The sequence below is a fragment of the Oncorhynchus mykiss genome, chromosome 2 (genome assembly GCF_013265735.2).
Source record: "Oncorhynchus mykiss isolate Arlee chromosome 2, USDA_OmykA_1.1, whole genome shotgun sequence".
NCBI lineage: Eukaryota > Metazoa > Chordata > Actinopteri > Salmoniformes > Salmonidae > Oncorhynchus > Oncorhynchus mykiss.
Window position 1 is genome coordinate 91,381,018 of NC_048566.1, and position 24,560 is coordinate 91,405,577.

Consider the following 24,560-nt stretch of genomic DNA (forward strand, 5'->3'; position numbering starts at 1 on the left):
AACACTGCTGACTTATTGACACCAGACAAATGACCAATCAATATATTTAATAGAGATATATTTATTTTTGAAATTACATTTACAATATTTGACCCTTTCATGAGTATCTTATTTGCCTGATGACAAACTGAATTCTTCTGCAGCTCTATAATTTGCTACATACTTCAGTCTGAGACTGCCATCATTGAAGTCCTTTGTGGTGACATGAGACAAAATGAGGGGTGTTGTACAAAAGAAAGTCATCAGCGATTGGATCATCTCTAACCAATCACATTATCAAAGCCAATGACAAGTTTTCTATCCACCGCTTTACCCACGTGTGTTCTGGCTCTGGCCCAACCCATCGGTTTCTGGGACCAATCAGATGGTCGAGAATGGATTTCCATTGGCATTGCGTTTGGCCGGAGCAAGGAGTTTGGGTTGCCAGGCAATCTGCCTGTAGGTGATGCACTTTATATGAACCAATGTAAAGACTCGTATTTACAGTCATTGCTCTAATGTAAGCTATCTGATGTTTTTCTTCTCTGTAATGCTAAAAGATGTTCTCCTTCTCTGCGATCTTAATTAGAATTTCTCATTTTACTGACTCAAAAGCTACAGTGAATCTTTTACCTCAGCCTCTTCCATCCTCCATCATGTACATAATTACAACAGGTTGTTCCTAGCTAAGTGAATGTAATTGGGTTCCTGTCATCCCCTAGTGCCTATGTTTTCTCCAGGTAGTCATTCACCTCTTAATATTGAGCTCATGTATTATTCACGAAGCCTGTCCCGCTGCTGCGACCCTTAACTATAATTAGCTTTTCCCAACACCTCCCTTTCTTTAAGACGGACAATCTGGAGAGCGGAGATGGGAGAGGAAGAGAGAGCTAAAGAGAAGCAGGGTGCGCAGAAACAGTTAGTGACACCTTGGTGAGGAGTTGGGCTGTGAGAAAGAGGGAGGGAGGGGGGGGTTACGAAAGAGAGGGAGAGAAAGAGAGAGGGGTGGTTGCGAAAGAGAGAGAGAGGGAGAGAAAGAGAGCGCGGCTACCGATTGCCATTATGAGTGTTTACGGCACTGTTTTGGAGAGCCAATGATCTGCTCTTGTGTGAGTCATGGAGATTATTTAGACTGGTGACAGCGTGCAGCACAGAACATCGGCAGAACTCCCTCACGCTCCTCACACTGACAACAGACAGGAGACAGAGCAGAGAGAGACACTTCTTAAACGTACAGCAATACAGCCGGCAGGTGAGTGAGTGTAAATGCCTGTAGCTGTGATATTTCATCGTTTGCTGTGTAAAGCTTGAGCATCCTGTATCCTCTCTCTGCTACCAGCGACTTCAGATGATCACGATCTCTCCCCTCAGCATGCTGTTTTATGTCGTTGTTAGAGGTAGACATAGAGGCAGATATCTCTCTCTCTCTCTCTCTGTGCATCTTTCTCTCAATCCTCTGTCACTCTCCTTCCTGCCTCCCCCTCTGTGTCATTTCTTGCTGTCACTGTCTGTCATTCTTGTCCCTGCCTCCCCTCTCTCTGTCTTCCTCACTCCCTCCCTGCACTCCTTTCTGTGACAGTGAGTTGTCTCATGTCTTGTGTACAAAGGATCCATCCAAATGTCTGTGGTCTGGTGGAAGTAACTAATTTCAGGTGGTTAAATTTGTCATCCAAATCATTGTATTCAACATGCTGTTTAGTCTTTTTGGAAGGAGAAGGTGCATGTCACCCCCCCCCCCCCCCCCCCCCCCCCCCACGCACACAGCTAGAGCCTCCACCTACAAAACAGCCAATGTAGGTGCACACAGTGCCACAGTCTTGTATTACAGAATGACTCATAGATACATAACGTTATAGTGTGCTCAAGGCATCAGTCTACAGTGCAATTCTAATTAAATTCCCTCTCCCTGTCAATTCCATTTAATTCAAATAAAATCCAAGGTCAGTCTTTGAATTCAGATATAATTAAATTCCTTTCAAATCTAATGTTAGGTCAATCCCAAGAATTAAATTCCCAATTAAATATTATCCCCAACAATTCCACAAATTCAAATTAATTTCGCTTGGGCTTTCAGGCTAATCATGTCACTGTTCAGGCAACCTTGCTACAGCATACTTGCTACAGTATACTGCTATTTAGCATACTGCTAAATAATATAAATTATTTAAAATAAATCCTGCAGTCCATTGATACTAAGTGCATTAATTCCATTCACTGGAAAATGTACTAATATTACATTTCAATTCAATTCCAAAGATGTTTTCAATTCCAATTCAAACAGTTCAAACAGTCTAATTCCAATTCAATTACATTTCCATAACTTGAAGATAGTTCAAATTCGACTTCAATTCAATGTAAATTCTCTACTTCATGAGTGAATTCAATAATTTTATTGGAATATCACATTGGGACTAGAGCTGTGGAGGGCACACACAGGTAAACCATAGAAGCACTGTTAGCATGTTTTAAATGCTGGAATGAATGGTGCTCTGCTTGTCTTTATCACATACTATTGTCTGTCTACTCATTGTGATTTACTACCATGCCTGCACTGGGGTTTGTTTGAGGAGGATTCTGCTTCTTTGTGTTAAGAGGTGTAATGTACAGCTCTTATGGATGGGGCTAAATATAGCGGTGGTTTCTGTGTGTGTGTGTGTGTGTGTGTGCAGACCCACAACAAGTCATCACGTTTTCCCTACTGTGTGTGTGTGTGCGCACGTGCGTGCTACTTACTATGTGTGTGTGTGTGTGTGTGTGTGTGTTGAGAGGTATAGCCTACTGTACAGTAGTCTACAGATGGCACTAAGCGAAGCGTAAGGGTGTCTGCTGGCCTGCCAAGGATAGTCAGCTGATCTGCTTGGAGGTGCAGGAGATTTATGACCCCCAAGAACAAAAGTGTGTCTGCCTTGGGACCATAAACCATAAATCACAGAGAACTGGTTCAGACCGGGTCAGCAGCTCCTCTGTTCTGTGTTTGTACGTATTTGTATTTATTATGGATCCCCATTAGCGGTTGCCAAGGCAGCAGCTACTCTTCCTGGGGTCCAGCAAAATGAAGACAGTTGTACAATTTAAAAAACATTACAATGCATTACACAACAGATTTCACAACACATTAAGTGTGTGTGTGTGTGTGTGTGTGTGTGTGTGTGTGTGTGTGTGTGTGTGTGGTGTTTGTGCTTTTAACGCTGTCTCTCCCTGTCTCAGATGTTTGTTGACATACTGTACAGCTAGGTTGGATGTGCTAGGTTGAATTACAGTGCATTCAGAAAGTATTCAGACCCCTTGACTTTTTCCACATTTTGTTACGTTACAGCCTTATTCTAAAATTGATTAAATAAAAATACATCTTCATCAATCTACACACAATACCCCATAATGACACAGTCGAAAACAGGTTTTTAGAAATTTTTGCAAATCTATTAAAAATAAAAAACTGAAACATCTTATTTACATAAGTATTCAGACCCTTTGCTATGAGACTCGGAATTGAGCTCAGGTGCATCCTGTTTCCATTGGTCATCCTTGAGATGTTTCTACAACTTAATTGGAGTCCACCTGTGGTAAATTCAATTTATTGGACATGATTTAGAAATGCACACACCTGTCTATATAGGTCCCACAGTTGACAGTGCATGTCAGAGCAAAAACCAAGTCATGATTTTGAAGGAATTGTCCGTAGAGCTCCGAGACAGCCGAGACAGATCTGGGGAAGAGTACCAAAAACATTCTGCAGCATTGAAGGTCCCCAAGAACACAGTGGCCTCCATCATTCTTAAATGGAAGATGTTTGTGTAGATGGGAGAACCTTCCACAATGAAATCCATCCCTGCAGCACTCTACCAATCAGGCCTTTATGGTAGAGTTGCCAGGCGGAAGATGAAACCAAGATTGATCTGGTCTGATGAAACAAAGATTGAACTCTTTGGCCTGAATGCCAAACGGCACATCTGGTAGAAACCTGGTACCATCCCTACGGTGAAGCATGGTGGTGGCAGCATCATGCTGTGAGGATGTTTTTCAGCGGCAGGGACTGGGAGACTAGTCAGGTTCTTGGGAAAGATGAACGGTGGAAAGCAGAGAGATCCTTGATGAAAACCTGCTCCACAGTGCTCAGGACCTCAGACTGGGGTGAGGGTTCACCTTCCAACAGGACAATGACCCTAAGCACACAGCCAAGACAACACAGGAGTGGCTTCATGACAAGTCTCTGAATGTCCTTGAGTGGTCCAGCCAGAGCCTGGAACCCGATCAAACATCTCTGGAGAGACCTGAAAATAGCTGTGTAGCGATGCTCCCCATCCAACCTGACAGAGCTTGAGAGGATCTGCAGAGAAGAATGGGAGAAACTCCCCACATACAGGTGTGCCAAGCTTGTAGCATCACTCCCAAGAAGACTCTAGACTGTAATCGCTGCCAAAGGTGTTTCAACAAAGTACTGAGTAAAGGGTCTGAATGCTTATGTAAATATGATATTTATTTTATTTTTAATACGTTTTGAAAATGTGGCTTTGTAATTATGGGGTATTTTGTGTAGATTGATGAAAAAAACATTTATTTAATCCATTATAGAATAAGGCTGTAATGTAACGAAATGTGGAAACAGTCAAAGGGTCTGAATACTTTCCGAATGCACTGTACTAGATTCAAGTGGTGTCTCAAGTGGCTTCTTTTTTTTATCTGGAGGAAGACCTGGCCTTGTGTCTGTTATGGATTCTATCCTGACACTGTGTTCAATGTGGATCACAGCGGTTTATGTTCCTTGTATGACTGTTGTGATGTTGCTGCCCTGAATTTTTTGCTGTCTAGAGGTATTCAGCAGGATAATTGCAAAATGTTTAAGTGTCAATCAAGACATTCTCTTTTTCTAAATCCGAAATGTCACTGGCTTTTCTTTGAAATGACCTCAAACAATTTTCTGCTAATTCCTTTATTGACCTTTATTTATTTAGGCATTCCACTGACACGAGGTGTTATATATTTTTATTGAGACTGTAATATCAAAATAGCTAATTAAGTTTTGAGTAAGGCTGTAAGTGAACTAGCAATTCATTGCATTATATTCTATGTTCTGTCTGTATAATCTGTCAATCTAATGGAGGTTGGTCTGGTTTGGCATTACATGAAGGCTAAAGGTGAACATGGATTTATGCAAAGTTATTAGAGAAAGAGCTCTTGCCATTGAAATCCATTCATTAGATGTGTCTATCCAGCCTCAAGAAGACATACTGGATATATTGCTCCCTCATTGATTTGTTATACACCATTTCAGAGTGAAATAGGTAGCTAGCGAATGCTATACATTACTAGAGGTGGTCTAATTTCAGTACAGTGCCTTCAGAAAGTATTCCCATTTATTTACTTAATCCACATTTTGTTGTGTTACAGCCTGAATTTAAAATTGATTAAATTGTCAAAGTGGAATAATAATTATGTTTTTATAAATGTTTACAAAATTATTTAAAAAATGAAAAGCTGAAATGTCTTGAGTCAATAAGAATCTCACCCCTTTGTTATGGCAAGGCAAAATAATTTCAGGAGTAAAAATGTGCTTAACAAGCCACATAATAATTTGCATGGAGTCACTCTGTGTTCAATAATAGTGTTTAACATGATTTTTGAATGACTACCTCACCTCTGTACACAACACATACAATTAAGTTCCCTCAGTCAAACAGTGAATTTCAAACACCGATTAAACCAGAATGACGAGAGAGGTTTTCCAATGCCTTGCAATTTTTTACACAAAAAAAACAAACCTTATTTAACTAGGCAAGTCAGTTTTTCAGTTAAGAACAAATTTTTATTTACAATGGCGTCCTACCCCTGCCAAACCCTCCTGTAACCCAGATGACGCTGGGCCAATTGTTCGCCGCCCTATGGGACTCCCAATCACTGCTGGTTGTGAGACAGCCCGGGATCGAACCAGGGTCTGTAGTGACATCGCTAGCACTGTGATGCACCGCTGCACCACTTGGGAGTCATGCAAAGAAAGGCATCTATTGGTAAATAAAAGAGAAAAGAAGACATTGAATATCCCTTTGAGTATTGTGACGTTATTAATCACACTTTCGATTGTGTATCAATACACCCAGTCACTACCATGATACAGACGTCCTTCCTAACTCAGTTGCTGAAGAGGAAGGAAACCGCTCAGGGATTTCAATATGGCCAATGGTGACTTTAAAACAGTTACAGAGTTTAATGGCTGTGAAAGGAGAAAACTGAAGATCAAATCAAATTAAATCAAATTCATTTATATAGCCCTTCGTACATCAGCTGATATCTCAAAGTGCTGTACAGAAACCCAGCCTAAAACCCCAAACAGCAAGCAATGCAGGTGTAGAAGCACGGTGGCTAGGAAAAACTCCCTAGAAAGGCCAAAACCTAGGAAGAAACCTAGGGAGGAACCAGGCTATGTGGGGTGGCCAGTCCTCTTCTGGCTGTGCCGGGTGGAGATTATAACAGAACATGGCCAAGATGTTCAAATGTTCATAAATGACCAGCATGGTCCAATAATAATAAGGCAGAACAGTTGAAACTGGAGCAGCAGCACGGCCAGGTGGACTGGGGACAGCAAGGAGTCATCATGTCAGGTAGTCCTGAGGCATGGTCCAAGGGCTCAGGTCCTCCGAGAGAAAGAAAGAAAGAAAGAGAGAATTAGAGAGAGCACACTTAAATTCACACAGGACACCGAATAGGACAGGAGAAGTACTCCAGATATAACAAACTGAACCTAGCCCCCCGACACATAAACTACTGCAGCATAAATACTGGAGGCTGAGACTGGTGGGGTCAGGAGACACTGTGGCCCCATCCGAGGACACCCCCGGACAGGGCCAAACAGGAAGGATATAACCCCACCCACTTTGCCAAAGCACAGCCCCCACAGCTCCCACACCACTAGAGGGATATCTTCAACCACCAACTTACCATCCTGAGACAAGGCTAAGTATAGCCCACAAAGATCTCCGCTACGGCACAACCCAAGGGGGGGGCACCAACCCAGACAGGATGACCACATCAGTGACTCAACCCACTAAGGGGACGCACCCCTCCCAGGGACGGTATGAGAGAGCCCCAGTAAGCCAGTGACTCAGCCCTTGTAATAGGGTTAGAGGCAGAGAATCCCAGTGGAAAGAGGGGAACCGGCCAGGCAGAGACAGCAAGGGCGGTTCGTTGCTCCAGAGCCTTTCCGTTCACCTTCCCACTCCTGGGCCAGACTACACTCAATCATATGACCCACTGAAGAGATGAGTCTTCAAGTAAAGACTTCAATGTTGAGACCGAGTTTGCGTCTCTGACATGGGTAGGCAGACCTTTCCATAAAAATGGAGCTCTATAGGAGAAAGCCCTGCCCTGCCTTTGCTTAGAAATTCTAGGGATAATTAGGAGGCCTGCGTCTTGTGACCGTAGCGTACGTGTAGGTATGTACGGCAGGACCAAATCAGAGAGATAGGTAGGAGCAAGCCCATCTAATGCTTTGTAGGTTAGCAGTAAAACATTGAAATCAGCCCTTGCTTTGACAGGAAGCCAGTGTAGGGAGGCTAGCACTGGAGTAATATGATCACATTTTTTGGTTCTAGTCAGGATTCTAGCAGCCGTATTTAGCGCTAACTGAAGTTTATTTAGTGCTTTATCCTGGTAGCCGGAAAGTAGAGCATTGCAGTAGTCTAACCTAGAAGTGACAAAAGCATGGATACATTTTTCTGCATAATTTTTGGACAGAAAGTTTCTGATTTTTGCAATGTTATGGATCAACAATATTGGACTTACTCCACAAAACTAACCTAAATAACAGAGTGAAAAGAAGGAAGTGTGTACAGAATATAAATATTCAAAAACATGTATCCTGTTTGCAATAAGGCACTAACGTAAAACTACAGAGACAAAAGTAAATAAAATCTCTGGCAAGACTTGAAAATGTCTGTCTAGCAATGACCAACAACCAACTTGACAGAGCTTGAAGAATTTTATAAAGAATAATGTGTAATATTGTATAATCCAGGTGTGCAAAGCTCTTAGAGACTTACCCAGAAAGACTCACAGCTGTAATCGCTGCCAAAGGGAATTCTAATATGTATTGACTCAGGGATGTGATTACTTACTGTATGTAAATGAGATATTTTTGTATTTGATTTTCAATACATTTGCAAAAAAAATAAAAAAATTGGAGGTCATTATGGGGTTTTGTGTTTAGATGGGTGAGACAAAATATACACTAACGTTCAAAGGTTTGGGGTCACTTGGGGTCACAATGACAGTTTTCAGCTGTGCTAACATTATTTCAAAAGGGTTTCTAATGATCAATTAGCCTTTTAAAATTATAAACTTGAATTAGCTAACACAACGTGCCATTGGAACACAGGAGTGATGGTTGCTGATAATGGTACGCCTATGTAGATATTCCATTAAAAATCAGCCGTTTCCAGCTACAATAGTCATTTACAACATTAACACTGTATTTCTGATCAATTTTATGTTATTTTAATGGACAAAAAATGTGCTTTTCTTTCAAAAACAAGGACATTTCTAAATGACCCCAAACTTTTGTAGTGTATATTTAATCCATTTTGAATTCGGTCAAGGGGTATGAATACTCTGAAGGCACTGTAAGTTATTTCGGTACACTACATATTTCAGAGAGTTATTTTTATAACGTTGGCATGAATATAGATATAAATAATCTGTGTCAGGAATAGGAAGTAATGATAGAAAGGTGGATCTTAATTTAGTTGTGCCTGTATTGTTTTTGAAAGAGGTGTGGAGCCGCTGCTGGAAATCAAACACATGCAAATGACTGCTGTGTTGTGTAATGGAACTGCTTTGCAACATCTGAAGTACTTCAAACAGTTACTACAATATGATTAATAATGTAAGATAAGACTGACCAATTAAATATACAATATGTCAACTTAGTGTAGATGTCTAGCTATTACTGTATGTCATGAGTCCCTGTTGGTTGCTCTCCACTAGGCCGATGCATTGGTAGGATTCAATGCATTTAGAAATGGAGCACATCAGTCTTCGTCAAGACTAAACATTCACTATCAACGGAACAAAACACTTAGTATACTTTGCTTTGGAAAACATCCCAGATGATACATAGGTGTAAGGGCGCAGCATTGGATAGCAGACGTTTTACAGGCTCGTTACCAATTCTGCTATTTTGTAATTTTGTATTTATTATATATTTTATTATTACGTGTCTTACTTTTCTATTAATTCTTTATTTTATTTTCCTCTGCGTTGTTGGGAAGGGCCCGTAAGCAAGCATTTCAATGTTAGTCTAAACCTGTGGTTTACAAAGCATGTGACAAATAACATTTGATTTGATTGTAATACAGATTTAAAATACAGATTCAATATACGGTTGTTATTATAGAAAATAACAAACATGTTTATTTTCTCCCTGTGTTGAAGAGGCTCCGTTATTCACAGTTTCTTTAAATATTCTAAAAACAAAAACACTACTGGGAGTGAAAAAACAAGCAAAAATGACCTTTACAAGTGAAATGTTAATTTATACACTGTATGAAAAAAGAACGTGTACTGAATGGTTAGCTAGCTACTGAATCCAGAGCAGCGTTATTCCCCTGTCGCCTTCTGTGGTTCTTTACATGTGGATTAGGAACAGTTCAGTGGTCACTAAGCAACAATATGCTGGGGGAATTGGTGGTTATGATACTGTATGTTTATTTGTGGCTACAGCATAAAAAATGGCCTCATCAAGTCCCTAGGGTCCTGTATTATTACTGGTTTACTGGTATATTAGTGGCTTGTACTATGGTCTTGGTTATAGCCTGTTTGTAGGTCGCCCTGCTCAAGACTCTCTCCCTCCCTCCCTCGTCATTATGAGTGCAGCATTAAAGGGCTTTGAACTTCTCCTGTAAGATGCCAGGAACTCATTATTGCAAGACAGCTGTTCGCAGTAAAATCGTTCTAACTCCTATTAAGTACCATTATTATTTTAGAATGCACACCATGTTGTTTTTATGATTGCTTTTACTGCTCTCTGAATGAGAATGACAGCCAAATGTATATGCCCCCAACAAATGTCCACTAATTACCGTCTGATGTTCCAAATTCATTATTTCAATATGAACCATTCTATTTCAACTTTATTAATCCAGGTTAGTCTTGTTGAGTTAAAATCTATTTTTCAACCATGATGCCTGAGAGGGTCTCTAGTTTCTCTGAGTCTATTGTGCAGACAAGCCCTGTTTCCTTTGTGGTAGTCAGACACTAATATGGCCATATACTGAAGACCCATTGTGGCCACTAGTGCTTCCAATTATGCCCTTCTTTGAGTGGATCTGTTCTTACTGTGTAGGCTATTTATAAGGCTTGTGCCTCATAGAGTGGTACTTTTCCTTTGTTAGTTCTGGGGCCTCTCCCTGGTTGTGTAGCCCGGTATACCAGTACCACTGTAATATCACGGTACCAAAACTTCATGATACTTATGATACCTTAGTACTGTTTCATATGACACTAAGTCTCTGGTATGGGCAGGTCCAATGATATCCACTTCACGTTCATGCCCATATCACCTGTGGCAGCTGTAGTCAGCCAGCCTCATCTCTTACCAGCCCTCACTCACCTGCTTCTCTCCGTCCGGTCTTCAGTGACTATTCTACCGTCAGTTAAAAAATATATATCATTTAGCTGTGATGGCAAGCGGGGATGCAGACCCTACCCTGATGAGTCTTCTCTTGTTACATCTGTACATTTGTAACATTGGAGCAGTGCGCAAAGGGAGTAATGTTGATACATTGTATTATTTCATCCCCTGTTGTAACCAAGCGCACAGACCAGTCTGAGTAGACTTTGCATGTTCACTGTCATGCAGCCTCTGAGTGTCAGAGAGGGAAAAGGGAGTACAACTTCGTGACAGGCATGCTTGCAGCTTTAATTTCAAGAACCATGTTGCAGGCCATTTTAAACTAATCCCGGGTCGCTAATTATTGGTTTGATTACAAACAACTTAGTTCAGTCATTTTACCTAGCTAGCTAACAACCTGGTAACTTGACAGTAGGTTTAGGCACATCTGATTGGCACAGGAAGAACGGAAAAGGGTCTGCTACTCATGAGATGTGCTTGAAAAGGTAGGATTCATTCATATAGGGCTAATGGAAGACTAAACTATATCAAACATCTATTTATTTCTGCTGCTCCTTAAATTCTGTTTGGTGCCTAACGTTTTAAAAGTTGGGAGCAGTGTGTATTTGTGGGAGAGAGAGAGTGGTGTGTGTGTGTTTATGAGAGTGAGGGTGACAGAGAGAGTGACGGAGGCAGAGAGAGTGAGGGACATAGAGAGAGTGAGGGAGAGAGATTGAGAGACATAGAGAGAGTGTGGGACACAGAGAGAGTGAGGGACACAGAGAGAGTGAGGGAGACAGAGAGAGTGTGTGAGGGCAACAGAGAGTGTGGGAGACAGAGAGTGTGGGAGCCAGAGAGATTGAGGGAGTCAGAGAGAGTGAGGGAGTCAGAGAGAGTGGGGGATACAGAGAGATTGAGGGAGTCAGAGAGAGTGAGGGAGGCAGAGAGAGTGAGGGAGGCAGAGAGATTGAGGGAGACAGAGAGAGTGAGGGAGGCAGAGAGAGTGAGGGAGACAGAGAGAGGGATAAAATCAAATCTTTATTTGTCACATGCGCCGAACACAATTGTAGACTTTACAGTGAAATGCTTACTTACAAGTCCTTAACCAACAGTGCAATTCAAGAAGAGTTAAGAAAATATTTATCAAGTAGACCCAAATAAAAAGTTATAATAAAAAGTAACAGAATAACAATAACGAGGCTATATACAGGTGCACTGGTTCCAAGTCCGGTACTGTAACGGTTTTCCACCTATTCTGAGGAGGAGTAGGATGGATCGGACCAATATGCAGCGTGGTAAGTGTTCATGTTCCTTTTATTTAAACTGAACACAAAACAAAATAACAACAAGAATGAACGAAAACAAAACAGTCCTGTCAGGTGCAGAAACACAAAACAGAAAACAACTACTCACAAACCATAGTGGGAAAACAGGCTGCCTAAGTATGGTTCTCAATCAGAGACAACGATAAACAGCTGCCTCTGATTGGGAACCATACCAGGCCAAAAACAAAGAAATACAAAAACATAGAAAAACACATAGAATGCCCACCCCAACTCATGCGCTGACCAAACTAAAATAGAGACATAAAAAAGGAACTAAGGTCAGGACATGACAGTACCCCCCCAAAGGTGCGAACTCCGGCCGCAAAACCTAAACCCATAGGGGAGGGTCTGGGTGGGCATCTGTCCGCGGTGGCGGCTCTGGCGCGGGACGTGGACCCCACTCCACCATAGTCTTGGCCCACTAAAGTGGCGCCTTTGGAGCGGCAACCCTCGCCGCCGACCTCGGACTGGGGACCCCGAATAGACGGGAGATTCCCGCAGCGCCGGACAGGCGGGAGACTCCGGCGGCGCCAGGGGGGGAAGGGCGGATCCGGCAGCTCCGGAGTGACGGGCGGATCCGGCAGCTCCTGACTGACGGGCGGCTACGGCAGCTCCGGTGTGACGGGCGGCTCCGGTAGCTCCTGACTGACGGGCGGCTTCTGCAGCTCCTGACTGACGGGCGACTCCGGCAGCTCCTGACAGGCGGGCGGCTCCGGCAGCTCCTGACAGGAGGGCGACTCTGCCAGCTCCGGTGTGACGGGCGGCTCCGGTTGCTCCTGACTGACGGGCGGCTCCTGCAGCTCCTGACAGACGGGCGGCTCTGCCAGCTCCGGACAGGAGGGAGAACCTGGAGGGAGGAGACGGAGAGACAGCCTGGTGCGTGGGGCTGCCACAGGACCCACCAGGCTGGGGAGACCTACAGGAGGCCTGGTGCGTGGAGGAGGCACCGGATGGACTGGGCTGTGGGGGAGCACTGGAGCTCTGGTGCACAGCCTTGGCACCAAACCTCCAGGCTGGATGACCACTTTAGCACAGACTCCAGAGTACAGGCACAGGTTGAACCAGGCTGTGGGTGAGCACTGGAGATCTGGTGCATACCACTCGCACCTCTCCCTTAGGCTCAATGCCAACATTTGCCCGGCACGGGTGGAGCGCAGGCATAGGGCGCACTGCACCCTCCCAGCGCCCCGGAGACACAGCATGCAGAGACGGCGCAGGATACTCTGGGCCGAAACGGCGTACCGGAGACCAAAAACGCTGAGCCGGCATAATACGCCCTGGCTGGATGCCCACCCTCGCATGGCACTTGCGGGGGGCTGGCCTATAGCGCACAGGGCTATGAGCTCGTACTGGCGACACCATGCGCTTGACCGCATAACACGGTGTCTGACCAGTACTGAGCTTCTTCTGGTAAGCACGGGGAGTTGGCTCAGGTCTATTGCCTGACTCCGCCAATGTCCCCCTGCCTCTCGTGCCTGTTGCGCTGCCTTACCTCATATCGCCGCCGCTCAGCTCTTGCTGCCTCCAGATCTTCATTGGGGAGGCGATATTCCCCAGCCTGTGCCCAGGGTCCCTTGCCTTCCAGTATCTCCTCCCATGTCCATTTCTCCAGATATCGCTGCCTCTCGTTACCACGCTGCTTGGTCCTTTCTGCTTGGTGGGTAGTTCTGTAATGGTTTTCCTCCTCTTCTTCTGAGGAGTAGGAAGGATCGGACCAATATGCAACGTGGTAAGTGTTCATGTTCCTTTTATTTAAACTGAATACAAAACAAAATAACAACGAGAATGAACGAAAACAAAGTCCTGTCAGGTGCAGAAACACAAAGCAGAAAACAACTACCCACAAACCATAGTGGGAAAACAGGCTGCCTAAGTATGTTTCACAATCAGAGACAACGATAAACAGCTGCCTCTGATTGGGAACCATACCAGGCCAAAAACAAAGAAATACAAAAACATAGAAAAACACATAGATTGCCCACCCCAACTCACGCCCTGACCAAACTAAAATATAGACATAAAAAAGGAACTAAGGTCAGGACGTGACAGGTACAGGTTAGTTGAGATAATTTGTACATGTACGTGGGTGGGGGTGAAGTGAGAATGCATAGATAATAAACAGCGAGTAGTTGCAGTGTACAAAGGGGGGGGGTCCAAAGCAAATTGTCCGGTGGCGATTTTATGAATTGTTCAGCAGTCTTATGGCTTGAGTGTAGAAGCTGTTGAGGAGCCTTTTGGTCCTAGACTTGGCGCTCTGGTACCGCTTGCCGTGCGATAGCAGAGTCAACAGTATATAACTTGGGTGACTGGAGTCTCTGACAATAACATGGGCTTTCCTCTGACACTGCCTATTGTATAGGTACTGGATGGCAGGAAGCTGGACCCCAGAGATGTACTGGGCCATTCGCACTACCCTCTGTAGCGCCTTACGGTCAGATGCAGAGCAGTTGCCATACCAGGCGGTGATGCAACCGGTCAGGATGCTCTCGATGGTGCAGCTTTAGATCCTTTTGAGGATCTGGGGACCCAGCCCAAATCTATTCAGTCTCCTGAGGGGGAAAAGGTTTTGTCGAGCCCTCTTCACGACTCTTTTACAGAGAGAGTGAGGGAGAGAGTGAGGGAGAAAGAGAGAGTGAGGGAGACAGAGAGAGTGAGGGACACAGAGAGATTGAGGGAGAAAGAGAGAGTGAGGGAGACAGAGCGAGTGAGGGACACAGAGGGAGTGAGGTAGACAGAGAAAGTGTGAGGAGGAAGAGTGTGTCTGTGTTAACTGAACAGTAAAGGTTTCCCTCTGACTGACACAATGACATGCAGATCATTATGCAGTGTTTTCCCCTGACTGACACAATGACATGCAGATCATTATGCAGTGTTTCCCTCTGACTGACACAATGACATGCAGATCATTATTCAGTGTTTCCCTCTGACTGACACAATGACCTGCAGATCATTATGCAGTGTTTTACCCTGACTGACACAATGACATGCAGATCATTATGCAGTGTTTTACCCTGACTGACACAATGGCCTGCAGATCATTATGCAGTGTTTCCCTCTGACTGACACAATGACATGCAGATCATTATGCAGTGTTTTACCCTGACTGACACAATGACCTGCAGATCATTATGCAGTGTTTTACCCTGACTGACACAATGACCTGCAGATCATTATGCAGTGTTTTACCCTGACTGACATAATGACCTGCAGATCATTATGCAGTGTTTTACCCTGACTGACACAATGACCTGCAGATCATTATGCAGTGTTTCCCTCTGACTGACACAATGACCTGCAGATCATTATGCAGTGTTTCCCTCTGACTGACACAATGACATGCAGATCATTATGCAGTGTTTTACCCTGACTGACACAATGACATGCAGATCATTATGCAGTGTTTTACCCTGACTGACACAATGGCCTGCAGATCATTATGCAGTGTTTCCCTCTGACTGACACAATGACATGCAGATCATTATGCAGTGTTTTACCCTGACTGACACAATGACATGCAGATCATTATGCAGTGTTTTACCCTGACTGACACAATGACCTGCAGATCATTATGCAGTGTTTCCCTCTGACTGACACAATGACCTGCAGATCATTATGCAGTGTTTCCCTCTGACTGACACAATGACATGCAGATCATTATGCAGTGTTTTACCCTGACTGACACAATGACCTGCAGATCATTATGCAGTGTTTTACCCTGACTGACACAATGACATGCAGATCATTATGCAGTGTTTCCCTCTGACTGACACAATGACCTGCAGATCATTATGCAGTGTTTCCCTCTGACTGACACAATGACATGCAGATCATTATGCAGTGTTTTACCCTGACTGACACAATGACATGCAGATCATTATGCAGTGTTTTACCCTGACTGACACAATGACCTGCAGATCATTATGCAGTGTTTCCCTCTGACTGACACAATGACCTGCAGATCATTATGCAGTGTTTCCCTCTGACTGACACAATGACCTGCAGATCATTATGCAGTGTTTCCCTCTGACTGACACAATGACCTGCAGATCATTATGCAGTGTTTTCCCCTGACTGACACAATGACATCCAGATCATTATGCAGTGTTTTACCCTGACTGACACAATGACCTGCAGATCATTATGCAGTGTTTCCCTCTGACTGACACAATGACATGCAGATCATTATGCAGTGTTTTACCCTGACTGACACAATGACATGCAGATCATTATGCAGTGTTTCCCTCTGACTGACACAATGACCTGCAGATCATTATGCAGTGTTTCCCTCTGACTGACACAATGACCTGCAGATCATTGTGCATGTATATGTAACAGATTTCCTCCTCTTCGTCTGAGGAGGAGTAAGGATCGGACCAAAACGCAGCGTGGTAAGTGTCCATATTGACTTATTCAAAAAACACAACTGAACACTGGAACAAAATAATAAACGTGAATCACCGAAACAGTTCTGTAAGGTGACAACACACACTAGACAGAAAATAAACACCCACAAAACTCAGGTGGAAAAAAGGCTACCTAAGTATGATTCTCAATCAGAGACAACTAACGACACCTGCCTCTGATTGAGAACCATACTAGGCCGAACACAAAAACCAACATAGAAAAACAAACATAGACTGCCCACCCCAACTCACGCCCTGACCATACAAAAACAAAGACAAAATATAGGAACTAAGGTCAGAACGTGACAGTATATCACAGGAGGTTTTTGGCACCTTAATTTGGGAGGATGAGCTCATGGCAATGGCTGTTGCGGAATGAGTGGAATGATATCAAACACATGGTTTCTATGTGTTTGATGCTATTCCATTTGCGCTGTTCCAGACATTATGATGAGCCATCCTCCCATCAGCAGCCTCCACTGATGTACAGTATATTCCTTCCTCCCATTCCTCCAGCCAAATCACAGGAAGGCCTTTGCAAATATGAGAAAATCAGCCATTCTATGCAGCATTGTATTATACACTGAACAGTGTGAAGTTAAATTCAATGTGTTGTATTGAGAAATTCAGTGGCAGGTTTTAGGAGAATGTTCAGAAAACGTGAACAAGTATCCGGGGGTGCGGCGAACAGGATGCTAGGCCACTGATTTTCTTCCCACCGTGATATGGTGAAAATACTCGTTATCGTGATACTTGGCCTGATATCATATCGTTTGTAAAATCTTGGTATTGTGACAAGCCTACTCCCTGGTACTCAAGACCTAGTGCCTACTCAAGACCTAGTACCTACTCAAGACCTAGTACCTACTCAAGACCTAGTACCTACTCAAGACCTAGTACCTACTCAAGACCTAATACCTACTCAAGACCTAGTACCTACTCAAGACCTAGTACCTACTCAAGACCTAGTACCTACTCAAAACCTATTACCTACTCAAGGCCTAGTGCCTACTCAAGACCTAGTACCTACTCAAGACCTAGTACCTACTCAAGACCTAGTACCTACTCAAGACCTAGTACCTACTCAAGACCTATTACCTACTCAAGACCTAGTGCCTACTCAAGACCTAGTACCTACTCAAGACCTAGTACCTACTCAAGACCTATTACCTACTCAAGGCCTAGTGCCTACTCAAGACCTAGTACCTACTCAAGACCTAGTACCTACTCAAGACCTATTACCTACTCAAAACCTATTACCTACTCAAGGCCTAGTGCCTACTCAAGACCTAGTACCTACTCAAGGCCTAGTACCTACTCAAGACCTAGTACCTACTTAAGACCTAGTAGATTAAAGATTTGTAATAGGCTTAATTAACTACATTGTGCTCTGTAACTTAGATGTTTATGACGTAACCCAGCTAGACAGGGAAGGCTAGTCATTACATTGTGTCAAAACAAAGCATTTCTGTTAGTAGAAACAGTAGACAGGGCATTTAAATATTTTTTATTTAACCTTTATTTAACTAGGCAAGTCAGTTAAGAACAAATTCTTATTTACAATGACAGCCTACCCCGGCCAAACCCTAACCCGAACGACCCTGGGCCAATTGTGCGAAGCCCTATGGGACTCCCAATCACGGCGGATTGTGATACAGCCTGGCATGTACGAATGTCTTGGTTAGATAATACTGTATATTGTGTTTTGTCATTTAATTTTCACTTTTATGAGTCACCAAATTGACAATTAATCCATTAACCAATGTAAATGATACTGAGGAAACTGATTTCTTCATTATTCTGAGGAAGAGGAGGCCTAGTAAAACCCACTGTTCTCTAACTGACCCTCGCAGGTTTTTTAAAAGCATGTACAGTATGTCATGTTAAGCCTATAATGCACACAATCATTCTACAGAACAGAAAATTCATTTTCATGCTCAATATTGGAGCACCTCCAAATCAAATCACAGAATCAATATGTCATACAATCATGTTATGTTTCTTGCACAGCACAAGATTTGGCAACCGCAACCTACCTAAATTGATTTACAAATAGGTTGTAAAAACATTCTTTATATTCTGAATGGGCATAATCAGGGGTTATTTGGGCCGGGGCCCACGGTGGCAGAGACCCACCACTTATGATTCAGTTGAGAGCCAAGCGGGGCTGACCCCCGGCACATTAGGTTGTGTGAATTTAGCCTAGAACAGTATCTAATGAAGAATATTGGTATTGTACACCGTTTCGCCCACCCCGTGTCATCAAACCATACGAGACAGGCTGTGCCACTGCTGTAGAATTGATGCCGCAAACACCCCAAAAAATATGGAACACGAATAAAAATAAATCTGCTGAGCGCACTTTGAAGATGCTGCTGTCCACATTGACTTGTCCCCAGCTAACAACACGAGTAACGAATGGGGAAAAGTAAATGTGGACAGCAGAATCTTCAAAGTGCGCTCAGCAGATTTTTTTATTCATGTTCCATATTTTTTGGGGTGTTTGCGGCATCAATTTTATAGCAGTGGCACGCACAGTATAACGTGTGCGCTGGTAGTCGGGAAGTAAGTTCAGGGAGTGCATAATTTAATAAACAAAACGCATAGACATGAATCTGAAACAGAAACAATGACGTCTCAGGAAGGAACCAAAGTGAGTGACATATATAGGGCAGGTAATCAAGGAGGTGATGGAGTCCAGGTCAGCCTGATGACGTGCAGGTGCGCGTAACGGTGTTGACTGGTGTGCGCCATAACAAGCAGCCTGGTGACCTAGAGGCCGGAGAGGGAGCACACGTGACACACAGCCTGTCTCGTATGGTTTGATGACACGGGGTGGGCGAGACGGTGTACAATGGCAATATTCTTCATTAGATACTGTTGTAGGCAAAATTCACACAGGTACTGACTCTCAGGCAACCCCCATTGTCAGTTTACTTTTTTCAATTGTCTTGTCACATTCTATGTGAGAAAATAATATTCCTCTTGTGGCACTTTCTAATTGTGTGTGTCACAGAGAGAGAATCATGCATTGATATGCATATGCCCAGCCATTGCACAGTCGCGGGAAAAATATTTGAAAGCAGTTGAGTGAACTGCACCATTTTCAAACCCGAGTATCAGCAGAATGGTATCGGCGCGTTTAATGCTTGGCATTAGCGTTAAGCGCGTAGGGGAAACCGGGAACAAATGTAACAAGGCCCCCCCCACATCCCCAATCATAATAACCACTGGGTTTAATGGAATCTCAGGTAGATTATTCAAGGCCAACAATGTTGTCGCTGATTCTCAATGTAGTTATTGTCTTTTTACATAATTTTGTCTCTATCAGAGGTTCAAGTGAGTTAGAGGTAGTTAGTGGTAGTTTCACAAGCCAATGTTACCTAGCGTTAGTGCAACTAGGATATTTGTAGACTTCCAGTGTCATGCCCTGACCTTAGTAATCTTAGTTTTCTTTATTATTTTGGTTAGGTCAGGGTGTGACTAGGGTGGTATGTGTGTTTTTGTCATATCTATGGGGTTTTGGTATTGTCTAGGTAAATGTAGTTCTATGGTGGCCTGAATTGGTTCCAAATCAGAGACAGCTGTTTATCGTTGTCTCTGATTGGGGATCCTATTTAGGTTGCCATTTCCATTTTGGTTTTGTGGGTTATTGTCTATGTGTAGTTACATGTCAGCACTCGCGTTTATAGCGTCACGTTCGTTTTGTTATTTTGTTAGTTTGTTTAGTGTTCTTTGTTTAAATAAAGAAGAATGTATTCAGCAGCGTGAAAAGAAGGAACAGCGCTTAATGGGGAGATGGACCTGGAAGGAGATATTAGATGGAGCAGGACCCTGGACACAGCCGGGGGAGTATCTCTGTCCTAAGGAGGAGATAGAGGCAGCGGAACGGCTATACTACAAGGATAAATACCAGAGAATCGAGGAACAGCGACGATATGAAGATACACGGCTAGCACGGAAGCCCGAGAGGCAGCCCCAATATTTTTTTTTGGGGGGGGCACACGAGGATAGGAGTTGGCTCAGGTAGGAGACCTGAGACAACTTCTCGTGCTTACCGTGGGGAGCGTGTAACTGGTCAGGCACTGTGTTATGCAGAGATGCGCACGGTGTCTCCAATGCACTATTCTAGCCCGGTGCGCTCTATTCCAGCTCCTCGCTCGCATTGGCCGGGCTAGAATCGGCATCCAGCCAGGATCTATTGAGCCAGCTATGTTCTGGATCTCCAGTACGTCTCCACGGTCCAGTGTATCCTGTGCCTCCTCCCCGCACTCGCCCTGAGGTGCGTGTCACCAAACCCGGTACCACCAGTGCCGGCACCACGCACCAGGCCTACAGTGCGCCTCGGCAGTCCAGTACGCCCTGTTCCTCCTCCCCGCTCCAGCGACGGTCCCCAGTCCGGGGTCTCCAGCAACAGTCCCCAGTCAAGAGGGGGGGGGGGGGGGTACTGTCACGCCCTGACCTTAGTTATCTTTGTTTTCTTTATTTTGGTTAGGTCAGGGTGTGACGAGGGTGGTATGTGTGTTTTTGTCTTGTCTTGGGTTTTTGTATATCTATGGGGTTTTTGGTATTGTCTAGGTAAATCTAGTTCTATGGTGGCCTGAATTAGTTCCCAATCAGAGACAGCTGTTTATCGTTGCCTCTGATTGGGGATCCTATTTAGGTTGCCATTTTCCATTTTGGTTTTGTGGGTTATTGTCTATGTGTAGTTGCATGTCAGCGTTCGTGTTTATAGCTTCACATTTGTTTTGTTATTTTGTTAGTTTGTTTAGTGTTCTTCGTTTAAATAAAGAAGAATGTATTAATCTCACACTGCACCTTGGTCTCCTCGTTATGACTAATGTGACATCCAGTCATTGCACTAGCGCTAGTTATCATTGGTTCGCAACACTTCCTCTAACCTCCTTCATACTGCATGCAGAGTCATAAATGAATCTGACTCTGGGAAAGTATAATAATCTATTTAAAGCAGAATAATCTCTTTAAAGCAGGGATGGGCAACTTTGATGGCCCACCAGAGAGAACATTTTTGTTAAAAAGGAAAAAAATAGAGTTTGCCATGGGGCAGAGAAGATTTGGCAGTTTTATAACTAAGTTCAGGCAAATGTATATTTTTTGGTGTTTTGTGCAATTCTACACATTTTGCCATATGGTGGAGAGAAGTGTTTGTAGTTTTTAAGATATCTGAGTGAGACTGACTAACAAAATCAATGGGGGCCTCCCGGGCTTTAATTTGACCTCGATTACTACATGTTTAGATAGCTGGCCGCTAGACTCATTTACCAATCTAACCAATTTTTCTTGACATTGTGTATTCTGCTATTCTACCTCGCAACAGTAAGTTGAGACCCCCAGGGATGGGCAACTGGGCCGCCAGTTGCCTATCCCTGCTTCAGAGTAAGGCTACAGTTTACTGTCACAGGAATGTGGTAACCATCTTCATTGTATGGCCCCCAGGGTCAGGCTGTATAGATAGACACATACTTACTTCAATCTCATTCTTTAAACCATGGCCATGGAACTCAGTTATTTTGTCTCTGGTATGGAGTGTACTGTGAGAATGCAGGCGCTGAGCAGAATGAATGGGTGTTAGGTAGGTGGGAGCTAACTAGCCTAGCGCTGAGGTGGACCTGAGAGATTAGCTGGGAAATTGACATTGACAAATCTTATACATTAAGGCTTCCTTGGCGGTCAGGCAGCTATTGCTAGAGGAGGAGGAAGAGGAGGAAAAGAGAGGTCAACACTATGGCTAGAGAAGGAGGAGGGAGGGGAGAAAGGTAGGCAGCTATCACAATCTCTACTCTATTTCTAGAGGAAGAGGACGGCGGAGTTAGAGGGGAGGAAGGTAGCCTACTACTCCAGCATCCCGTAAATATTTTTTTGTTTCTTTAATACTCTGCCAACCAGCAGCATAATCAAATAAAATTGTACTTGTCACATGCATCGTAAACAACAGGTGTAGACTAACTTATTAGAAAGCAACGAGAAGAAAGACACACACAGCAACACAGCAAGAAAAGAAAGAAAGCAAAGCCAGGTGTGCTCAGAGACTCTTCATTTGACTAATGTGTTTACAGCCAAAGTAATGAATCAAGTTAATTAAGGAAACAAGAGAGCGTAATTAATATGAGCTGTTCATGCTAAATAACAAAGCAAATATGGGCAAAACTGTTTTATTTCCCGTCGGAGCGAGCTGGTGGAGTTTTTCTCATCTTGTCTCGTTTAATTAGTAAATCCAGACGTCTTCGGTCTGGAGACCTACTCATGATTCTGTTCTGCATTAAGTGTAAGTTTTATTGTTGAGAAGTTTTCTGAGGGTGTTTGTTTAAAAATATTGTTCATTATATTTTAACATAAAATGCTTTGCAAATAGGGTCAGGTGGTATCAAGATGTTCATACCGTCATACCGTTTCTGTACCATACTGGGGTATACAGTTTTACACAAGGGGCGCTATTTAAAAAAACAACAATGCACAATTTCGGGAACAAGGATCTTGATCCAGGAAGGAATTGATCTTGACATCTAGCCGCTTAGCTAGCAAGTTAGCAAAACAAATGCATAGCTGGAACCTTGAGCTGGATATAATTTATTTGACACCTCTTAGATTTCTTATAGTTATACTTAACTTATAGTGGCAGTGGCGTAGCAATCAGTTGCGTACCACGCAGTGGTGTACCACACAGCAGGTGTTGAAAACGGTATTGAAAATCATACCGTTGGTATTTCAAAATACCCCATTATACGGTTAAAACGGTATATCGCCCAAGCCTAATTCTAAACATGATTAATAAAGTTAACCCATTTTAATGAGCCCCATCTTTCTGTATTCAAATCAAACTGCGCCGTCCTCAGCGGAGGGGGGACCCACAGTCCTTGGTAGTGGTCCGCGTCAGTGGCACTGTGTTATCCTCAAAGCAAACAAAGAAGGTGTTTAGCTTGTCCGGAAGCAAGAGGTCGGTGTCCGTGACGTAGCTGGTTTTCCCTTTGTAGTCCATGATTGTCTGTAGACCCTGCCGCATACGTCTCCTGTCTGAGCTGTTGATTTGGGACTCCACTTTGTCTCTGTACTGATGTTTTGCCTGTTTGATTGGTTTACGGAGGGAAAAACTACACTGTTTGTATTCTGCCATATTCCCAGTCACCTTGCCATGGTTAAATGCAGTGGTTCGTGCTTTCAGTTTTGCGCAAATACTGCCATCTAGCCACAGTTTTTGGTTTGGGTAGGTTTTAATAGTCACAGTGGGTACAACATCTCCTATACACTTCCTGATGAACTCAGTCACTGTACCAGTGTATATTTGTCTATGTTATTCTCAGAGGCTACCCGGAACATATTCCAGTCCACGTGATCAAAACAATCTTGAAGCATGGATTCAGATTGTCCAGACCAGCATTGAATAGACCTTAGCACAGGTACTTCCTGTTTGAATTTCTGCCTATAGGAAGGTAGGAACAAAATGGAGTCATGATCCAATTTGCTGAAGGGTGGGCGAGGGAGGACCTTGTAGGCATTTCGAAAAGTTGAGTAGCAGTTTTCCAATGTTTTACCAGCACGAGTACTATAGTCAATGTGTTGGTAGAACATCGGTAGCATTTTCCTCAAATTTGCTATGTTAAAATCCTCAGCAACAATAAATGCGGCCTCAGGATATGTGGTTTCCAGTTTGCATAAAGTCCAGTGTAGTTCTTTGAGGGCAGTCGTGGTATCGGTTTGAGTGGGAATATACACAGCTGTGACGATAACTGAAGAGAATTCTCTTGGGAGGTAATACGGTCGGTATTTGATTGTGAGGTATTCTAGGTCGGGTGAACAAAAGGACTTGAGTTTCTGTATGTTATCACAATCACACCATGAATAGTTAATCATGAAATATACCTCCCCGCCTTTCTTTTTCCCAGAGAGTTCTTTATTCCTGTCTGCGCGATGTATTGAGATCCCAGATGGCTGTATAGACAGGGACAGTATATCCAGAGATAGCCATGTTTCCATGAAAGAGTATGTTACAATCCCTGATGTCTCTCTGGAAGGAGATCCTTGCTCTGAGCTCGTCTACTTTATTATCCAGAGACTGAAGTGAGTAATATACTCGGAAGCAGTGGATGGTGTGCATGCTTCCTTAGTCAGACTAGAAGTCCACTCCGAATACCTCTTCTCCGCCGGCGGTGTTTTGGAGAAGCTTCTGGAATAAGTTAAATTGCCCTGGGGGGTACGAACAAGGGATCTAATTTGGGAAAGTTGTATTCCTGGTCG

At 43.6% G+C, this 24,560-nt stretch overlaps 1 protein-coding gene across 2 annotated transcripts in view; it reads left to right on the forward strand.

Annotated features, from left to right (window-relative positions):
- Positions 1-24,560, forward strand: part of mgat4c (mgat4 family member C) — a 177,484-nt gene that overhangs the window by 14,736 nt on the left and 138,188 nt on the right. The window contains exon 1 of one of the 2 annotated variants that reach the window (XM_021576736.2): positions 1,008-1,231. The exons of the other annotated variant lie outside the window; for it this stretch is intronic. The gene's annotated coding sequence lies outside the window, so the exon portion shown is untranslated. Of the gene's footprint in view, positions 1-1,007; positions 1,232-24,560 lie in introns of those variants that run through there. 2 annotated transcript variants of the gene reach the window in all.